The 19,392-nt window shown below is 40.7% G+C and overlaps 1 protein-coding gene across 3 annotated transcripts in view; it reads left to right on the top strand.

Annotated features, from left to right (window-relative positions):
• Positions 1-4,825: 4,825 nt before the first annotated feature.
• ccni (cyclin I) overlaps positions 4,826-19,392 on the top strand; it is a 97,244-nt gene continuing 82,677 nt past the window's right edge. Inside the window, exon 1 of one of the 3 annotated variants that reach the window (XM_073065041.1) lies at positions 4,826-5,297. The gene's annotated coding sequence lies outside the window, so the exon portion shown is untranslated. The remainder of the gene's footprint in view (positions 5,298-19,392) is intronic. The other 2 variants (XM_073065038.1, XM_073065039.1) reach the window with 2 other exon arrangements.

Genomic DNA, 19,392 nt, shown 5'->3' on the forward strand with positions numbered 1-19,392 from the left:
GCACCCAGGGCATGCCCTTTTCTCACTGTTACCATCAGGTAGGAGGTACAGAAGCCTGATGGCACACACTCAGTGATTCAGGAACGGCTTCTTCCCCTCTGCCATCCAATTCTTAAATGGACATTGAAGCTTCGGACACTACCTCACTTTTTTAAAAAAATACAGTATTTCTGTTTTTGCATGTTTTTAAAAATCTATTCAATATACATAATTGATTTACTTGCTTATTTATTATCATTTTATTTTATTTAGTATTATTATTTTTTCTCTCTGCTAGATTATGTATTGCATTGAACTGCCGCTGCTAAGTTAACAAATTGCACGTTACAAGCCAGTGATAGTAAACCTGATTCTGATTTCTATAAGTTGCAAAATAATGCAATAACATAAAAGTCAAATGACAAGGTAGTGTTCATGGACATTGAGAAACCTGATGGCCGAGGGGAAGAAACCATTCCTGAAACACTGAGTTTGGGTCTTCAGGCTCTTGTACCTCCTCTCCAATGGTCATAAAAAATTTTGAGCCTTTCGTCAGGAGTTTGTAGTGGTTGCTGTCTGTGCCTTCTGGCCAATCAGGTGGCAACCTTGCCATCTCTTTTAGCATGTGTCTTGTTTTTTTTTAATGAGGCCGAGTTGCTAGCCCAGCGCAGATGGAAAGTGTGCAAGGAGCTGGCCAATTCGAAACCGGGACCACTCGCTTCAAAGTCTGGTGCAGATGCTACAACACCACTGGCCGGCAACTGAGTGTGTGTACTGTGCAGTATATTGCACATTGCTTGTATGCCAGCGTTTGATTTTTGTTGCAGTCACTCGCCTTTCACAAGCAGACAAATAAATGAAGTTGGTGGAAGTAAAAAACATGCAAGGAATGAATATTATGCAAACTATTATCAGGTGACACGGTGACTCAGTAGTTAATACTGCTGTCATCTCCAAACTTCCTCAGTCCAAAAGTTCCACCGTCTCTCTGTGACTGCCTGGGTTTCTTTCCATTTCACCAAAGACCTGCTGATAAGTTATTTACCCTGTAAGGTAATTTCCATCAAAAATATCAAAGAGAAGTAGATCGACATGTGTGAGGGGGAATAATTGCAGGGAAGTAGAGAGAGGGAGAATTAGACTAATGGGATTGCTCCACTCGAAGTAGCATGGGCAAAATGGCCTTATTCTGTGCCATTATAATGTAAGATATTTGTATTTAATTGGCATAGGTCATTTAAACTGCAATTGTACATTTTTCATTTAAAATCCATTGATGGATCCTGTTAGGTCAACTCATATGACATATTCATATCTGATTTGACATATAGAATTATCCTAATCTGAAGTGTCTGTATTCTACTCTAAATTGCTACCGTTTCCAGTATTTTTTGCTTTGAGTTTTCAAAGTAAAAAAAACCAAAAAGGAATATAAATGGATGGTTATTTTCAGCAAGATCCAGAACAAGCTAAGGATTTAAGTTCCTACATCTTACTGAACTATACCACCATAGGTTAAGTCCTTAGAATACTGAAAAATCATCAGAACTTGTAGACAGTCCTTTGAGAAGAAGGTCTTGTGGCAGTTAGAAATGATAGGAAAACATGCTGTGAAAGTTCATGACCTGAACCCATTTCATGGGTGAAGTGCATGAGATGAAAGTTCGAAGTAATCCTTCGTGCCATTTCATAACACAGCCTGTGTAAACTTATACTGTAACATTCCTAGGGCAAACTGGCCATTGCTGCAGATGGATATTTCCACAGGCTTTGTGTGAACAGGTCTGCTGTTAGTCAAAGCCTCTAAAGATCCCTGCCAGCAGTTATTGTTCTGTTAGACAAATCAGTATCTACAAATATGGTAGACAATATCTGAGCTGTGCTAGCTGATCACCAAGCAAGTATGTAAAGTAAGATTATCTTGTGATTGGAATTATACTTGAAAGTCTTGAAAATAACCTCTGAGTGTTACTCAGATTGTCATCACTACCTCTCTTCCCAATCTCTACCCAATTTCCCTCGGGATCAATAAAGTATGTCTGTCTGTCTTCAAAATTGGAACTTTCATAGGCATTAACCACCAGCCACGGCAGTCATCGCTGCCTGCATATTTAGCCATGTTGTAAACATACTATGAATCCTTTGACTAGTCTTGGGGTTCTTCAAGTAACATGTCTGGGAAGATTTATATTTGGAAATCCATAATGCCAATACTTCCCTTGTCCATCAAATGTGTGACACCATGTTAGTCTCAAAAAGCATTCAACACCATGTCATTTTGTTTGCTGTTCCACAATAAAAATGTTTTGGAAATGGCATTCCGTGACACAAAGATTTGTTAAACATAAGTTTCTTCAAAGTGTGCACAAATGCAAATAAAAATTGCAAGGAACATGAAATATTAACCAAAACAATACTGAACAGTAATAATTTCAGTCTTTATATTGTACCATCATTGCTGGGAAAAAAAAATTATCTGTTCTATTGAGAGAACAGGAGGACTGGAAAGTGGCCAAGGGATAGTCCCATTTACGTACGTAGAAAGGAATGAAGCAAGTAGACCAGCAACCCAATTTCTGAAGGATTATAGGGGAAATATCCTGAGGTGCAGCATGCATGAGCAGATTAACAGATTGAATAAGGATACGGTAATTCATATGGATTTCATAAGGGAAGATCATGACCAAATTGGTTCATCTCTTTTGAGCCCTCCTCAAAAAATTCAATGAATGCAGTTCATTTGATGTAATATGCAGAATTTAGCAAACATTTGACCCAATCACATTTGACGGATTAAACAGGAAAATAAAGTCTTCTGAATCCAACAGAAAGAGGCAAGTTTTTTAAAGAATTGATTTATTGGAAACATTTTGGTATTGAGGAACTGTGTACAGTTGCAGATACAAGATGATGCACTTGGGGAAAGCAAACAAGGTATATACAGCAATACATAATAAATAGTCGCGTATTAAGGAAAAGTTGGGTGTGTGGCCAGCAGAACAGGGAAAAAAGGCAGTTAAAGGATGTTTATCAGCCCAGTTATGGAAAGAAGGCCAAGCTAAAACTTTACAAAACATTAATTAAGTTACAATTACTGTAGTATGTAGATTTAAGGTCACAATGATGTTGATAAGGTTGCAGAAAGTGCAGTTGAGATTTATGAGGTTGCTATCAGCAATGACGATTTATGTTCATAAGAAGAAATTAAGGCTGCATTCTTTGGAACAAAGGTGACTGAGGGATGATGTAATTGAGATATATAGATGTACGAGAGCTCTGGATAGGGTGAAAGCGAAGGAAAAACATCCCTTAGCAGAGAGGATCTTAATTAGATTTACAGATTCATAAAGTTATACAGCGCAAGAACAGGCCCTTTGGCCCAAAGTGTCCAAGCCAACCAAGATGCTTATCTATGCTAATTCTACTTGAATGCATTTGATCCGTAACCCTCCAAAACCTTCCATTTCCATGTACTTATCCAAATGTCTTTTAAACATTGTAGTTGTTCATGCCTCTGTCATCTTCTGTAGAAATTGATTCCATATTCCCACTATCCTCAGTAAGAAAGCTTTGTTCCTCAGGTCTCTCATCTTAAACCTATGTCCTCTAGTTGTACCTTTTGAAAAATACTGTCACTATCTATAACCTGTGACTATCTGTGACCATCAATGCCCTTCATTTCATAAACATTTGTTAAGTTTCTCCTCAGCCTCCTGTGCTCCAGGTAAAACAGTCCCAGATTCTCATAACTCAAGCCCTCTAGCACCAGCAGCATTCCTATGAATCTTTTCTGCCCCTCCCAACTTAATCACATCCCTCCTAATGTTGGGGGGGAGAATATATATTTAAGTTACTTGGCAGAAGGATCAGAGGAAAGTCCAGGGAAAAAAATTCAAGAGATCATGAGGGACAGAAACTCCTTGCCTGAACAGACAGAAAGACAGAACTTCATTAATACAAGGGATGTTGGAAATCCAGAGTAACACACAAAATGGTGGAACTCAGCAGGCCAGGCAGCACCTATGGAAGGGAATAAATAATCGGAGTTTAAAACCGAGACCCTTCATCGGGACTGATGTTGCTTCAGCTGCTGAGTTCCTCCACCATTTTGTGTGCATTGCCCCCCCCCCCCCCGCCAGAATCCCATTACCTGGAAATTTTCCCTCTTTTTCTTAACTAGAACCTCAATACCTCTCATCAACCAGAGTTCCCAGAGCCTGCCAACGTTGTCATTCATCCTAACAGGAATGTGCAGGCTCTGAACATTTGTATACACAGACATATATATGCAAAATTAATGATTCTCCAATTCTAAATTAGTAAAGCAAAAATAGCAGAAAATTCTGGAAATTTTCAGTATACCAGTATGCATATCAGGAGTGTTAATATTTCAAATTGTTGTGGGTGGCTTAGTAATGCACTTGCTAGCACTGCTGCTTAAAGTTCTCAGGTCCTGAGTCAAATTTCTCTTAGACTGCATATGTATCCTCTGAATATTCTGGCTTCTAAAAGATACGTTGGAAGGCTCAGTGTACGCAAACTGCAAAGGAGAATGATGAAGTATGTTGAGAGCAAGGTAAATGAGGGGGAGAAAAAGAGGAAAGGGGGAATGGAATAAGAAACGAATTGATTTGATGGACTTCTGCATGGTGATAAGAAACAAAATACCAAAACTCTTTCTATCCTAAAATAGATCTGCTTTTCACTCTGACAGGACTATCAATCTTTCTTTTCCATTTGCATCTTTTTTACTTTGTTACACCAGCCGGCGCTTCCGGTCCCCACCGCGCCGCTCCGCTCCGCTCCGTGTTTACAAGTGCCGCGGAGATTTCTGGGAGCACGAACCACACAACCCCTCACGCACAACCTGCCGCGTCCGCCGAACGAACGAGTCCCCTCAACATCGCTTCTGTTTCTTGCCCTGTCAACGTGAGGAGGCCGCTGTCCGGCTGTGGGGCGGTGCGGGGGTGCTGCTGAGGCCAGCTGAAGGCCGGGGAAGAGGCAGCGAGCTGGGCGAGGATGCGACTGAGCGGCGGCGCTGCGCTGTGAGACGCAGCCGGTTCGTGGCGTGGACGGCGGCGGCGGCGGCGGCGGCTGGCTGGCTGGCTGGCTGGGAGGGAGGGAGCAGCAGGAGTGGGCCGCAGCTCAGGCCGCCCACAGCCCCCGAGCGGCCGCTGTCCGCCAGCCAGGCCAGTGCTCCCCAACGCACACACAGATCGTCTGACCGCCGGCATGGAAAAGTGAGGCGAACGGCAGTCAGCGGGTTCATGGACCGGGGGATCCAGGCCGACGGTCAAGAGCGCAGCTTCGCGGGGGAGGTGAGAGGATTCGGGAGGGCAGTAAGGGCTGAGGGTTGGAGTGGGGGGTGTTTCGGGTTGATGGAGGAAGAATAGGAGGGGGTTGGAGAAGGAGGAGGGCCGGGGTTGGAGATAGAGGAGTCTGGGTGTTGGAGAGGGGGAGTGGAAGGAGGTGTTACGGGGTGGAGGGGGAATGAGAGGAGGAGTTACGGGGTGGAGGGGGAATGAGAGGAGGAGTTACGGGGTGGAGGGGGAATGAGAGGAGGAGTTACGGGGTGGAGGGGGAGTGGGAGGAGGAGTTAGGGGGTGGTGGGGGAGTAGGAGGAGGAGGAGTAGGGGTGGAGGGAAGTGGGGGAGGAGGGGGTGGAGGCGGAGGAAGGGGGAGTGGGAGGAGGAGTAGGGGTGGAGGCGGAGGAAGGGGGAGTGGGAGGAGGAGTAGGGGGTGGAGGAGAAGGGGTGGAGGGGCAATGGGAGGAGGAGGAGGGCTGGAGGGGGAGTGGGAGGTTTGTAGGATGTGTTGGTTTGGTGGGTGGAGGGTGTTAGAGTGGCTGTGGGTGGATTGGGGTGGTGGGGTACAGAGGGGAAAATGGGGTGGATTTCGGGATGGGGAGTTGGGGATCCTGGAGAAGGAGTGGGGTTGTTAGCATTGGAGGAGTGCTAGTGCAGGGTTGGAAGAGGATTGTGTGGGGGGTAAGAGTCATAAGGTTTGGAGGAGGAGTGACAGGCTCAGAGTGGGAGTTGAGAGGGAATGACGGCCTAACATGAAAATGGAAGCAACACTATTGAATTAAGGCTTTGGGCAAAGGAATTTGGGAAGTGTAGAAACTATTATGAGAGATTGGCTATACTGTAATAGGGAATGAATTTAGGTTTGGGTAGGGTAAAGAATTATTGTACTTGTGTAAACCTATTTTGCTTTGTAATTAATTTATAGATTCAGATGAGACTGGGTTAAAAAAGAGCAAGGGAAACACAATTTTTTTTCATTTTCAGGAGTAATTTTTATCTGGTGGCTAGGTCACAAGCACATATGCACATGTATAGCAGGGTTTTCTGGTGGCTGTAGTTATATTTTACATTACCTGTACACGATGTAGATAATTTTATTTAAAGCTGTTTGTCTGCTGACATGAAGGTGGATACAAGTCATTTAGTAATTAGTTCCATTGTATGTTTATGATCCTTGTCTGCAATAAAATATGTTAGAACTTTTTTCTTCTGACCCAATCTTTGTATAGTTGTTCTCTTTCACTTGCACTTCAAACTATTTTGATTTTTTCTCTTTTTATGTTTTCAGTTTTTTAAACTTAAGTCAATGGATTGGACATGCAGATTTTCCCCCATTTAGGATAGTTTATATCAGTTTTGTGTAATGTGCTGCATTGAAAATTAAATCAGGTGTTCTGGTTAGTGAAATGGCATTTGCAGAGAATTCATATTTTAAAATGAGAATAATCATACTGCAAGGGATTTTGTTTTTTTTCTTTAAGTTGTCTATTTTGTGTGCATTAACTATTTTGATAGAAAATCATTTTTGTTAGCTTTACTACAAGTGATTCAGAAGATATTGCAGATATTAATTAAAATCATTTCAGCTATATATGCTGAATACCTGAAACACTTAACTGTTCTGTGAGCCAGCTTTTAAGTAAAAATATAAACAGAAACCAAGTCATGAGTTTGCAAAGGAGATTTCTAGCAGATCTGGATCAAATCATCCCTTTAAAAACTAAACATTGAAAGAACATTAGTCTAGTTTATTCAAGAAAGAAGGCAGTGCTATCACGTATGCTTTGTTAATTCACAAAACTTCAGCACCTATCGTAATAACATTTTAGAAATTGGAGGTTTTAGGATTTCATTCCTGTCCAAAGTAGAATTGAGAACTTTAGTTTGCAGTACGTGTTTGTACGTGTTTCCATCTGCAGTGTACTTTGTGTTTAGTTTGAAGCTATAGTTTGTGTTACTGTTTCTATTACTTTCTATTTAGTTACAGAAAAAGGAAAGTTAGACAGAACTCTGTGCAACGTTTTACCTAGACATTGGAACAATATTGCAGTATTTTTGTCCTTTTAAACAGTAGACTGCTCTTAACCCAAGAATCTGATTGGTCATTGGGGTATTATCTGTGTTGCACAATACTTGTAGGTGATGACTTCCAAGGTGCAATTGAACATCTTACTATTTGCAGACATTGACATCTGTATATTAGGTTTCCAATTTATGATAAAAGAATGTGTTATTTTTTATATGAGCCCTCCGTTGGTTGGGGTTGTCTGTGGATGTTATGTGTCAGCTGTCTGTGTGATAAGCAAGCCAGGGCAAGCTGCTAGCCATAAAGCAGCTCCCCTCTTCACACAGTTGAATGTACAGGTTGGTACCAGTGGCATCGTAGGAGTTGCCAGTCATCGTTGAACTCAATGCAAGTCTGCCTTAGGGACTCCAGGTCCAGATTTTTCCTTGGAGTTTACTTCTGAAGCCTTCCCCATGAATGGGTATAGCCACAAGGCAGTGGAGGTTTGAGATCGGAGTTTTCCCTTTCCAAGATGAGCTGCCAGCCATGGCTGTTGAGCCAGCAATTAGTTTTAAGGAGCCAGTGACCTGCCTTTGCTCCTTCTTCCTGTCAGTAGAAATGGTTCCACCAGGCTTAGTGAGCCACAATGAAGGCCAGGAGTTGGACTTGTTTGTCAGAGGCTATTTGAGGCACCTGCCATTGGGAGCATTTAATAGGTAGTGGGAGCATATCCCACGACATTCCCCAGCTATGACAACCTTAAGGAACCATTGTCTATATAGGTGCATAGAATATATGAAATTTTAGGCATAGAACTAAGGTATTCTACCCAATAGCTTTATGCTCAACAGGCATGTCTTCCTCCCACTTTATAATTTTTTTCACTCAATAACATATCCAGTTGCTTTCTTTCATTTGGTAAAGGTGCAATGTATGGTGAAATGTATGCAGATCTGAATTTCAGTAAATCAATTCTTTCAGGAAAACAAATGGTCTGGAAAATGTAGGAAGAATCTTTCTTTTGGGGGAGGGGGTTTCTGAGCATTGCTTCCATGGCCATTATTGAGCTAATAATTTCCCTTGAAGGTGCTTTGTGTAATTGCCTTAGTATACACAGTCTCTGACCTGATTTGTAGCTACAGTTATTTATGTCAATAGCGTTAACGATGCATTGAACATCAGAGGTAGATGGTTAGACATCCTTTTGATTTTTTTTCCAGTTTATGTTTTAATTTTTTAAGACCTTTATGCATGCTGGTATGGCAAGCTTCATTTTCTGAGGGGTTGTATTGAAATTGAACACACCTGCTTCTGACTTGTGATGAAAGAGCTAAGTATGGTTGAGCCTAGGAAATTATCATTAGGATCTACTATAGTGAGTTCCTGGGGCTGGTACGATTGCTGTCCAACTATCATCCTTTCTGTGACACATGAGCCCAATCTCGATGCTTTTATTTCCTTGATACTCACCAACATTAGTTTTATGAGAGATCTTTGATGGCCCACTTGGTCAAATGCTACCATGATTCGTGACTCATCTTTGGAATTTGACTTTTTGGTCCATTGTTTGGACCAAGGCCGTAATCAAGTGGTCGTGGGAAACCTGAAACTGGGCATTGGTGAGAAATGTGGCACTTGGCAGCATTGTCAAAAAAACCTGCCAGAATCTTGCTAATGATTGAGGAGGTACTAAATTGTGCTACTTGCTGCCCAATCACTCTGTCCTCTCCTGGGAACAGGACGTATCTGCATAGTTTTTCAAGTTGTCAAGTAGGTGCTAGTATTATAACTATAGTGTAGTGGTTATCGCGCTGCTTTTACGGCTTGGAGCATTCCGACACCATTCTGTAAGAAGTCTCTATGTCCTTATTGTGGAATGCGTGGGTTTTCCCCAGGCGCTCTATCCTCCTACAGTCCAAAGACATCCTGGGTAGGTTAATTAGCCATTGTAGATTGTCCCATGATAAGGGTAGCATTAATCGGGTTTGTAGGGGCGGTAGGGCTGGAAGGGCTACGATGCACTATGTCACTGAATAATGTTGTGGCTATTGGTGCAGTTCTTGAGTGCGGGTCTTAGTAATGCAGCTGAGATGTCGTCTGAGCCTGTAGTTCTGTTGTACCCCAAGCTTTCTGTTGATTCTTGATCTCACTTGGAGTAAATATAATTTGCTGAGGAATGGCTTGTTTTGTGAGATCGCAAGAGAATATAAAGTAATGGTCACCAACCTTTTTAAGCCCAAGATCCCCTACCTCGATCTTAGTGAAAGGCGAGATCGACCCCAGATTGATCAGTTACACGCATGCGCACTGGGGCAGAAAAGACGGGAAGTAAAACCCCGTGACCCGGAAGTAGAAATAATGTATAAACACCAGGGGTACCCACCCTTTTGTGCACCACGGACCGGTTTAATATTGACAGTATTCTTGCGGAACATCCAACTGGGGGGAGGGGGTGTTAAACACGACTGGAATACAGCGATACTCGAAGCAGGTTCCTTATGTCCAGTCTATTCTGCAAATTAGTTTTCGCAGCTCTCGACACTTAGCTTCTGTCCCGCTTGCTCACATTTTTTCCACTCACAAAACTCAACACGTTTGTCTTTCAGTGCGGGGTGCTTGGACTCAGGATACCGAAGCAGTTTTGAGGGCTTCATTGCCTCATTAGTCAGCCTCCTGGCCCAAACTGTAGCCTCTCACCTGCCTGCCGCCAGGTGCAGCTGGTCGTGGCTGGGGTGAGAGGACAAGGTCAGGACCGGAGGTCCCCATACCGGGGCTGTGGTGGTCGCAGTCCGGAGAGAGCGACTGACTGAGCGAGGAGTGTGACAGGGAGTGGGCCCGCCCCCCCCTGTAGGATCTATCGGCCAACAAAAGTTTGTTTCAGTAGATCGCAGCGCAGTAGCTGCTCTGTTACTTATGAAATGCTGAGCCCGAATTAGTTCATTTGCGAATATTTTAGCACTGGGTTCCCCACGAACATTCAGTGTGCTAAACAGGTTTAGAGGCAGTGCTCATCTGTCCACGCTTCAGGCCAGCAGCAACGGCACTTCTCGCGCGAGGTGGCCAGTGATCCCTGGTGTGAGGGTATCACTGCGATTAGGCGACTGATGACCTTGTGTGTATTCAAGTTCAACAGTGGGCTGACAGGGAATGAGGAAAGATGTGGCTGACTCATATCACCAAATCATATTGTTTCCTCACAGCCCTGTGTTTGGGGACCACTGAATTACACTGTGTAGTGTGGGGGAGCTATACACATGTGCACTGGGCAGAAAGAACGGAACTAAAACCCCGCAACCTGGAAACAATCTCTCAACAGTTTGTGTATTTACTTTTCTTTTTGTGATCTACTGGGAAAGTCTCAAAGATCGACCAGTCGATCGCGATCGACGGGTTGGGGATCACTAATGTAAAGAAATAGCATTTTCTCAGCTCTTATGGATCAGTTTTGCCTTTATCATCAACCTGTTGGTTTGGACCATTGTTGAGGATGCAGGTGTTATGTGTGCACTCTTAGCCCATTAGCTTTTTAATTGTACATCATTGTTTACAGTTGGATGGGGAATTTTTGATCTGATGTATTGGTTGTGAGATTGCTTTACTCTGACTACAGCATGCTGTTTTTGAATACATTTAGAATACATTTTTTTGCCCCTTCACTAGCTTGATCTCTCATTTTTAGTTGTGTTCTGCTGCATGTAGTCCTTCAACAAACATCATTGAACTAGATTGGCCTGGTTTGACAGTGAATGATCTGTTGGGCCATGAGTTACAAATGATGCTAGTGGTTCACAGTAGTTCATGGATGTCTAGTTTTATGCTTGCACATCTGCTTTTAGTCTATTCCATTTAGTAGGATTACACAATAGGAGGAAATGTGTCGTCAGTGTGATAACTGAACTCCATCTGTGGTATGACTGTGTAGTGGTTATTTCTGCAAAATAAGAAGATCAAGTAGATGTATACCTTGTGATGGTTTACTTAATTGACTAGCAGCTGAGCCCTTCAGAACACAGCCAGTAGTCATGTGGATTGTACTAAACAAGTAAAATGAGCTCTTCATAAACACAATAAAGTCTGCAGATACTGGAAATCCAAAATCTCGAGGAACTCAGCAGGTCATGCAGCATCTATGGAAAAGAATAAACAGTTGATGTTTCGATGTAAGGCCCTTCTTCAGGACTGAAAAGGGAGAAGACACCAGAATAGAAAGGTGGAGGAAAGAAAATAACTGGAAGGTGATAGATGAAACCAAGTGGGTAGGAAATATAAAGGGCTGGAGAGCAAGGAATCTAATAGGATAGGGGAATGGACCATAGGACGAAGGGAATGAAGACAGGACTCGGTGAGGTGATTGGTAGGTGAGAAGAGGTAAGAGGTCAGAGTGGGGAATAGAAAAAGAGGGGAGGGGGAGGAGGAGGGTATATTTTTCACTGGAAGGAGAAATCAATATTCATGCCATCAGACTGGAGGGTACTCAGATGGAGTATAAGGTTTTGCTCCTCCACACTGAGGGTGGCCTCATTTAGGCCCAAGAGAAGGTCATGAGCTGACTTGTTGATGGGAATCAGAATTGTGATGTTTGGCTACCGGGAAATTCGGCTTCTGGCAGATGGATTGGAGGAGCTTGACAAAGCAGTCCTCCAATTTATGACAGGTCTCATCAATATGGAGGTGGCCACATTGGGACCACTGAACACTATCGACAAATCCAGTAGATTTGCAGTGTTGTCTCACCTGGAAGGACCATTTGGGGCCTTGAATGGAGATGAGAGAGGTGAATGGGCAAATGTAGCACTTAAACTGCTTGCAGGGGTAAGTACTGGGAGGGAGATCAGTGGGGAGGGATGAATGGACAAGGGAATCACAGAGGGAAATCACAGATTTATAAAAGATGTTGGTTGACACTTTGTCTCCAGAGATGGAGACAGATCGAGAAAGGGGAGGGAGGTGTCAAAAATGGACCAGATAACTTTAAAGGCAGGGTGGAAGTTAGGCAGAGTTGATGAAATTGACAAGCTCAGCATGGGTGCATGAAGCAGCACCAGTGCAGTCGTCAGTGTGCTGGATGAAAAGTTATGGAGCATTACAAGGGAAGGCCTAGCATGTGGCAAAATAAGCTCTCATTTTGTATAGCATCTAACAATTTATCATCATAATATTAGATTAATTCTGCATTCTGATTCATTCACTATGCTATCAATTTATAAGTTCAAATAAATTGTAGAAAATCCAATCCAAAACTTTTAGTGGCTTTCATCTGTTCCAAGTGAATTAAAGGTTCTTCCATGTGCAATGTTGTGAATTTCCAGCAGTGAATTGATAATTGATTTCTAATCAGGTTTTCATGGGGACAGTCTGTTAGTAATCAAGTTGTTGAAAAAAGATTGAAGGGATGACAGAGCTGCATTTTGATAGACACAGATTAATCAAAAACAGTTAATATGGATTTGTCAAGTGTCTGTTACTTCTGTTCATCATAAATTAATATTTTGAGTATGTAACAGGGTAGAGTATTTGATATTATGGAAGAAATGTCTGCATTGTTGAAAGATGTCAAAAAGCATCCTGGTCAGCGTGAACAGGCATAATGTAATTTCCCTTAACAGAAAGGACACTATGAAGGGAAATTAACAAAATAATTGCTAGAAATGTTAGAGGAGAGTTTTTTTTTGGGGGGGGGGGTGAAATAAGCATTTTTCTAAACTCCAGTGAGTACAGGTCAGAGCATCCAAACAGTCCTCGTACATTAACCCAGGATCATTGTTGTAAATCTCCTCTGGACCCTCTCCAATGCCAGCACATCCTTTCTTAGATGTGGGGCCCAAAATTGCTCAAAATACTCCAGGTGTGGTCTGACCAATGCCTTATAAAGTCTCAGCATTATATCCTTGCTTTTATGAACTATTCCTCTTGAAATGAATGCTAACATTGCATTTGTCTTCCTTTCTTACAGACTCAACCTTCAAGTTGACCTTCAGGGAATTGCACCTCTAATTTTGAATTTGCTCTATAATCTCTGCCTTTATTCCTTTTACCAAAGTGCATGACCATATGCTTCCTTACACTGCCATTTCTTTATCTATTCTCCTAATCTGTTTAAGTCCTCCATATCCACCCTGCCTAGGCCTTTCAATATTCTATAGATTTCAATGGGATCCCTCCTCATTCTTCTAAACTACCAACTCAACCTGTGAATTAAGTTTAAGGGAGCCCTGCAGTAGAACTCCCAAGTCCCTTTGCACCTCTGATTTCTGAGTTTGCTTCCTGTTTAGAAAATAGTCTATGCCTTTATTCCTTTTACCAAAGTGCATGACCGTACACTTCACATTGTATTATTCCATCTGCTACTACTTTGCCCATTCCCCTAACATGCCTAGGTCCTTCTGTAGACTCCCTGCTTCCTCAACACTACACATTGCTCCACCTATCTCTGTATCATCTGCAGACTTGGCCACAAAGTTATCAATTCTGTCATCCAGATCATTAACATAAAATGTGAAAAGTACCAGACCTAACACTGCTGTGGAACACTGCTAGTCACCAGTAGCCAAGAAGAACAGGTCTCCTTTATTCCCACTCTGCCTTCTGTCAGTCAGCCAATCTTCTGTCCATTTTAGTACAAGTTGAGTACCCTTTATCCAAAATGTTTGGGGCTGGAAATGTTACGGATATTGGATTTTTAAAATTTTTGAATATATTCTGAATAGCTTGGGGTCATCATCATTTTGGACTCTGAGTTTATGTGCTCCAGAAAGCAGTCTTTGTCTTACACTTGTTCATAACACACATGTACTTAACAGTTCAATGTAAAATTTATTATCAGAGTACATACATGTCACCATATACAACCCTGAGATTCTTTATCTGTAGGCATACTTAAGCAAATCTATAGAACAGTAACTAAACTGTAAACATCAGGAAGTGTTAACTGTAAATAAACTGCAAATGCAGATATAAATAAATAGTAATGAATAACAAGCATGAAATAACAATCTACCAGGGTTCTTAAATGAGTGTAGTTATCCCCTTTTGGTCAGGATCTTTAATGATCCATACCATTATTATAATGAAAATATAATGTGTGCAGGTTAACAAAAGCAGCACAACAGCATTGGGAGTATACCTGAAGCAGCTGTTGAACAATAACAAACAACTGCAGGATTTCAGTCTTCATCTACAATACCGTGTTTTGATAATAAAATTATAGTTCACTGTATTTGTATTTTACCACTTTTTAGGTTTTATGTAAGGTATAAAAAAAATTAACATTGTAGACTTGGGGGGGACATCACATGATGACGTAGGATCGAGACGCAGGAACCCAGCTCTCCCGTAAAAAGTTAATAAATTAATGTTTAAATGAAGAAACGTTAGTCAATACTTTCTAAAAGTTACTTATAAACTACTCCGGACTGTGTCAAGCTATGCCTCAAGGAAGGAAGATGAAGAAAACTAACACTGGGAAGACTACGCAAGTTGGAACAAGAACAAGGCCCACGTCTACCGAGGAACCGCAGTCTCAGGTACATTATACCAGCGGCGATACGGAACAGGAGACTGTGGCAACATTGGCCATTTCCAAAGGAAAAGACCATCGTGAACTGCGCAAACGCGAAGGATGGAGCATGCGCAAACGGGAGCAACAAGAACTACAAAGCCCAGCTACCACTGCAACTGAAAGTGATAGTGAATCGGAGGGAGAGTCAAATCTTTCGGAAGGATCAGATGAAGAAGGAGTTAAAAGTCCTTCTAGAAATATAGAAAAAACTTTGAGGCAAATAATGCGTAAATTAGACACATTAAAAGTAATTAAAAATAATCAAAAAATATTCGAAAAAAAAATGACCAATATAGAGATTATGCTTGATAAAATGACAAAGAGACAGGAAAAAATGGAAAAAAGAATTACGGACTTGGAAACTACAACGGAAGACATGGTTGAAAGAATGGACAAAATGGAAAATGAAAATACTGCTTGGACATCAGAAAGAAAACAATTTATGGAAAAAATTGATAAGCTTGAAAATCTCAGTAGACGAAATAATATTAAAATTGTTGGACTTAAAGAAGATATAGAAGGAGAAGATCCAATAACTTTTTTTCAAAAATGGATCCCTAAAAAATTGGAAATGGAAAGAGAAACTCCAATTGAGATTGAAAGGGCGCATAGATCTTTAAGGTCAAGACCTCGAGCTGATCAAAACCCACGATCAATTTTGATAAAATGCTTACGATACCAAGACAAAGAAAAGATCCTGAAGGCCGCTGCCTAAAGTGCCAAAAATAGAAACGGGCCACTGATGATAGCAGGGAAACCAGTTCTTTTTTATCCTGATATAAGTTACAACCTGTTGAAGAGAAAGAAGGAATTTAACCCAGCGAAAAAAGCCTTATGGGAAAAGGGTTATAAATTTACAATGCGTCATCCAACAACACTGATAATTTTTTTGGAGGAGGGAAAAATTTTTTTTTCCGATTATCGAAAAGCGGAGGAGTTTGTACAAGAACTTCCATCTATTCACTAATTACACATAGAGGCTTCCAAACGTAATGGATTAAAGATGAAGATAGACCCAACGAACAGAAGTGATGGACATTTATGGATATTATAGAAGGGAAAAGCAAAATTTTAGAAATACTAAATGAGAATAGTATTTTTTTTTCTCTTCTTATACATATACTTTTTTATGTTGCGGGGGGGCTGGGGAGCTTTGGATCGCTTACTGCGGGATTCACGTGTGTAATCATGGCGGTTGCCATGACCCGTACAGCAGAGGGGGGTAATGTTGTGTTTTTTTTCCACAACATTAGTAGGGGGGTATTTTGTTTTTTTTTCTTTATATTTTAATTTTCTTCTATCTTTTTGCCTGGATGATTGGTGGGGACACACATAGCAACATGGAGATTTTTATAAAGATTTCCCAGGATACCACAAAAGTGGAAAGATTAGGTATTATTATAGATTGGAGTAATATTTAAAAAAAAAATGACTAATCTACTAAATTTTTAAAGTTTTAATGTTAATGGGCTTAATGAGCCAGTAAAAAGAAAAAGAATTTTAACATATATTAAAAAAAAATGAGAACTCCGTGGAGCATGTGAAGATCTTCCAATATCAAGGCATTCCCTTTTTTTTCTTTCTTATTTTTTTAATAGGGATGTTAGGGGGGAGGGGTTAAGGGGAGGGGGGCTGGGTAACACTTTTTTTCATACACATTTATTCTGTAACTATTTGAATACAATAAAGTTTTTTTTAAAAAAACAACATTGTAGACTTGCTCTGGTGTTAGATTTTCATCAGTAATGATCTTCACAAACTCAGTGAATTTCTCTGCTGCTTTATGATCAGAAAACATATTGTCTTAAAAATTTTCAAAATCTTTAAAAATTTAAGAATTTTTTGCAACCAGCTGGCTGAATATTCATAATTGCCTTTAATTTTCAGTTCGTTGTGATAGATTTTTGATTGTTTCATAATTAACATACCATTCAGTGGCATTGTTCACTCTGTCACTGATGAATCCAGTCCTTCAATGCAAGATTGATATCTTTATTTTTTTGCTTTATGCAATGTTTTTTAAATTTTTCATTAACTTGTGAGATTGTTTCTCAGAATTGTTTGTGATACGATCTGCACGTCGCCTGGGAATGTTCCCAGCACTGTGTGGAATTTTCCATTTCTGACTTCAAGAAAATTTTGGATTTTGGAATTTCAGATAAGTGGGCTCTTACCTTGTTTACAGCCTCATCTGCAGCACCTTGTCAGAGGCCTTTTGAAAATCCAAGTGAACAACATTCACTAACTCTGCTTTATCTATCCTGCCTTTTTTTCCCACAACTAATTCTAACAGATCTGTCAGGCAAGATTTCCCCTGAAATCTTTGCTGACATTAGCCTATTTTATTGTGTGATTCCAAGCACCATGAAACTTCATCTTTAAAAAAAATGGACTGTAACATCTTGCCTACCACTGAAGTCAGGCTAACCAGTTTATAATTTTGTCTTTTGTCTCCCTCCTTTCTTAAAAGATTGGAGTGACATCTGCAATTTCCCACTCTTCTGGAACCTTTCCAGAAACTTGATTCTTGGAAGATCACTAATGCTTGCACATTCTCTTCAGCTGGCTCTTTCAGAACCCTGGCGTGTAGGCCATCTGGTCCAGGTGACTTATCTACTTTCAGGTCTTTCAGCTTGCCAAACACTCACTTCTGCTCCCTGACAAGATTGAATTTCTGGCATCTGCTGGTGTCTTCCACAGTGAAGACTGATGCAAAGTACTTATTCCATTCATCCTCCGTTTCTCTGTCTTTACCCCCCCCCCCCCCCACTACCTCCGCAGTGACATTTCCAGCAGTTTGATGTCCACTCTTGCCTCTTTTACTCTTTATATATCTGAAAAAACTTTTGGTATCCTCTTTTATATTATTGGCTAGCTCACCTTCATATTTAATCATTGATTTTTTAAAGTTGCCATTTGTTGGTTTTTAAAAACTTCCCAACTCTCTAACTTCCCATTAATTTTTGCTATACATTATGTCCTGTCTTTTGTTTTCATGCTCTCTTTGACTTCCCTTGTCAGCCACGATTGCATGAACCTCTAGAATTCTCTCAAGCTGCAGGGTGAGTTATATTATGATCACTGCCTTCTAAGGGGCTTTTAATCTTAAATTCCTAATCAAATCCTGTTCATTGCACAATGTCCAATCCAGAATTACCTTTTCCCAATGGACTCGTTCACAAGTAGCTCTTAAGAAAAACATCTTGTAGGCATTCTACAAATTCCTCGATCCTTCTCTTGGGATCCAGCATTTTCAAGTCCTCCCTGACTACCGTAACATTGCCTTTTTACATGCTTTTTCTATCTGCCATTTAATTTTTACCCCACATCCTGGCTATTGTTTTGATTCAAAGATTTCATATTTTCTGATCCTATGTAATTTATGAAGGATTTGATTTCATTCTTACGGTAAAGTGTCTCTGCCGTGTGCCCACCTACCTGTCTTTGGATGTTAAGCTCCCAGCTGTGATGTTCTTTCAACCACAACTCTGTGATGCCCACAACGTCATCCCTGCCAGTTTCTAACTGCTCTTGTTGTATAGTTTTGAATTTGACTGACACATGGTGCAGACACACAAGACACATATTATGGGTATAGCCAAGATATCTCTGCTGTAGAATGTGTTTGAAAAAAGGGTTGGAGTTTTTGTGACAGACCTCTAGAGATGCTTATTGTTTACTTTGCAGACTTGCCAAATTTAAAGTGCTTCATCAGCAATAGTATCTAAAATGGATGGGAATGATAATTAAATCCATTGGGCATTTTTGTGATTACCATTTGTGTTCTATTTAAGACTGGTATTTTTCATGAAGTTCAGCAGTCATCTCTGAAGACTCAAGGGATTTGAAATCTGAATAACTCAAGCAGTTTAGGAATATGGTTTATATAAGTCTTTCACTGAATGTCTTTATTTCAATACTGGCCATGGCACATTATTGCTATTGATGCATGTGAGTTGTACCATGGTGTCAATCATTGAAAACTGTACATCACTAGTATCATGTGGCTGACTTCCGTTTGATTTAGAACTGTGCTCATAAGCTTAGTGAGTACAATACCCAAATGCATTCTAGATGTCTGTCATTATCTTTAGACTATTCAATTCCCTCATGCTCATTTGATGCTTTTAAACTTGTTCAGTCAGGTTCTCTTGTTTAGTAAGTGGTCCCCTTTTAATCTAAAGCTTTTATGGGTATTATATTTAATTGCTAAAAAACTTAGAGATGCCCTCTAGGCATCTGATTGCAATTGCTAATGTCTTTATCACATGATTAGTGCATTGAATGAATTATTTCTCCAACAGCAGCTCTTAGCACACTCAGTCACTGTTAAGAATGTTTTTTAATAAATCTAATTAATGCTTAACTTGCTGTTCTTATAAACTTTGGTTAGCACCACCAACTTTAGTTGGGAGCAACAGGTTTTGAACAACCAATGTAAACACACCTTAGTTGGTGTAGAAAATTATTATGAGAATCCTTGTTTAGTTAGTTTAATGAGTGCTTGGGGCTTTGACTTGACTATTTTCTATTTCTGTGCTATA

The sequence above is a fragment of the Hemitrygon akajei genome, chromosome 13 (genome assembly GCF_048418815.1).
Source record: "Hemitrygon akajei chromosome 13, sHemAka1.3, whole genome shotgun sequence".
In the NCBI taxonomy this organism is placed as follows: domain Eukaryota; kingdom Metazoa; phylum Chordata; class Chondrichthyes; order Myliobatiformes; family Dasyatidae; genus Hemitrygon; species Hemitrygon akajei.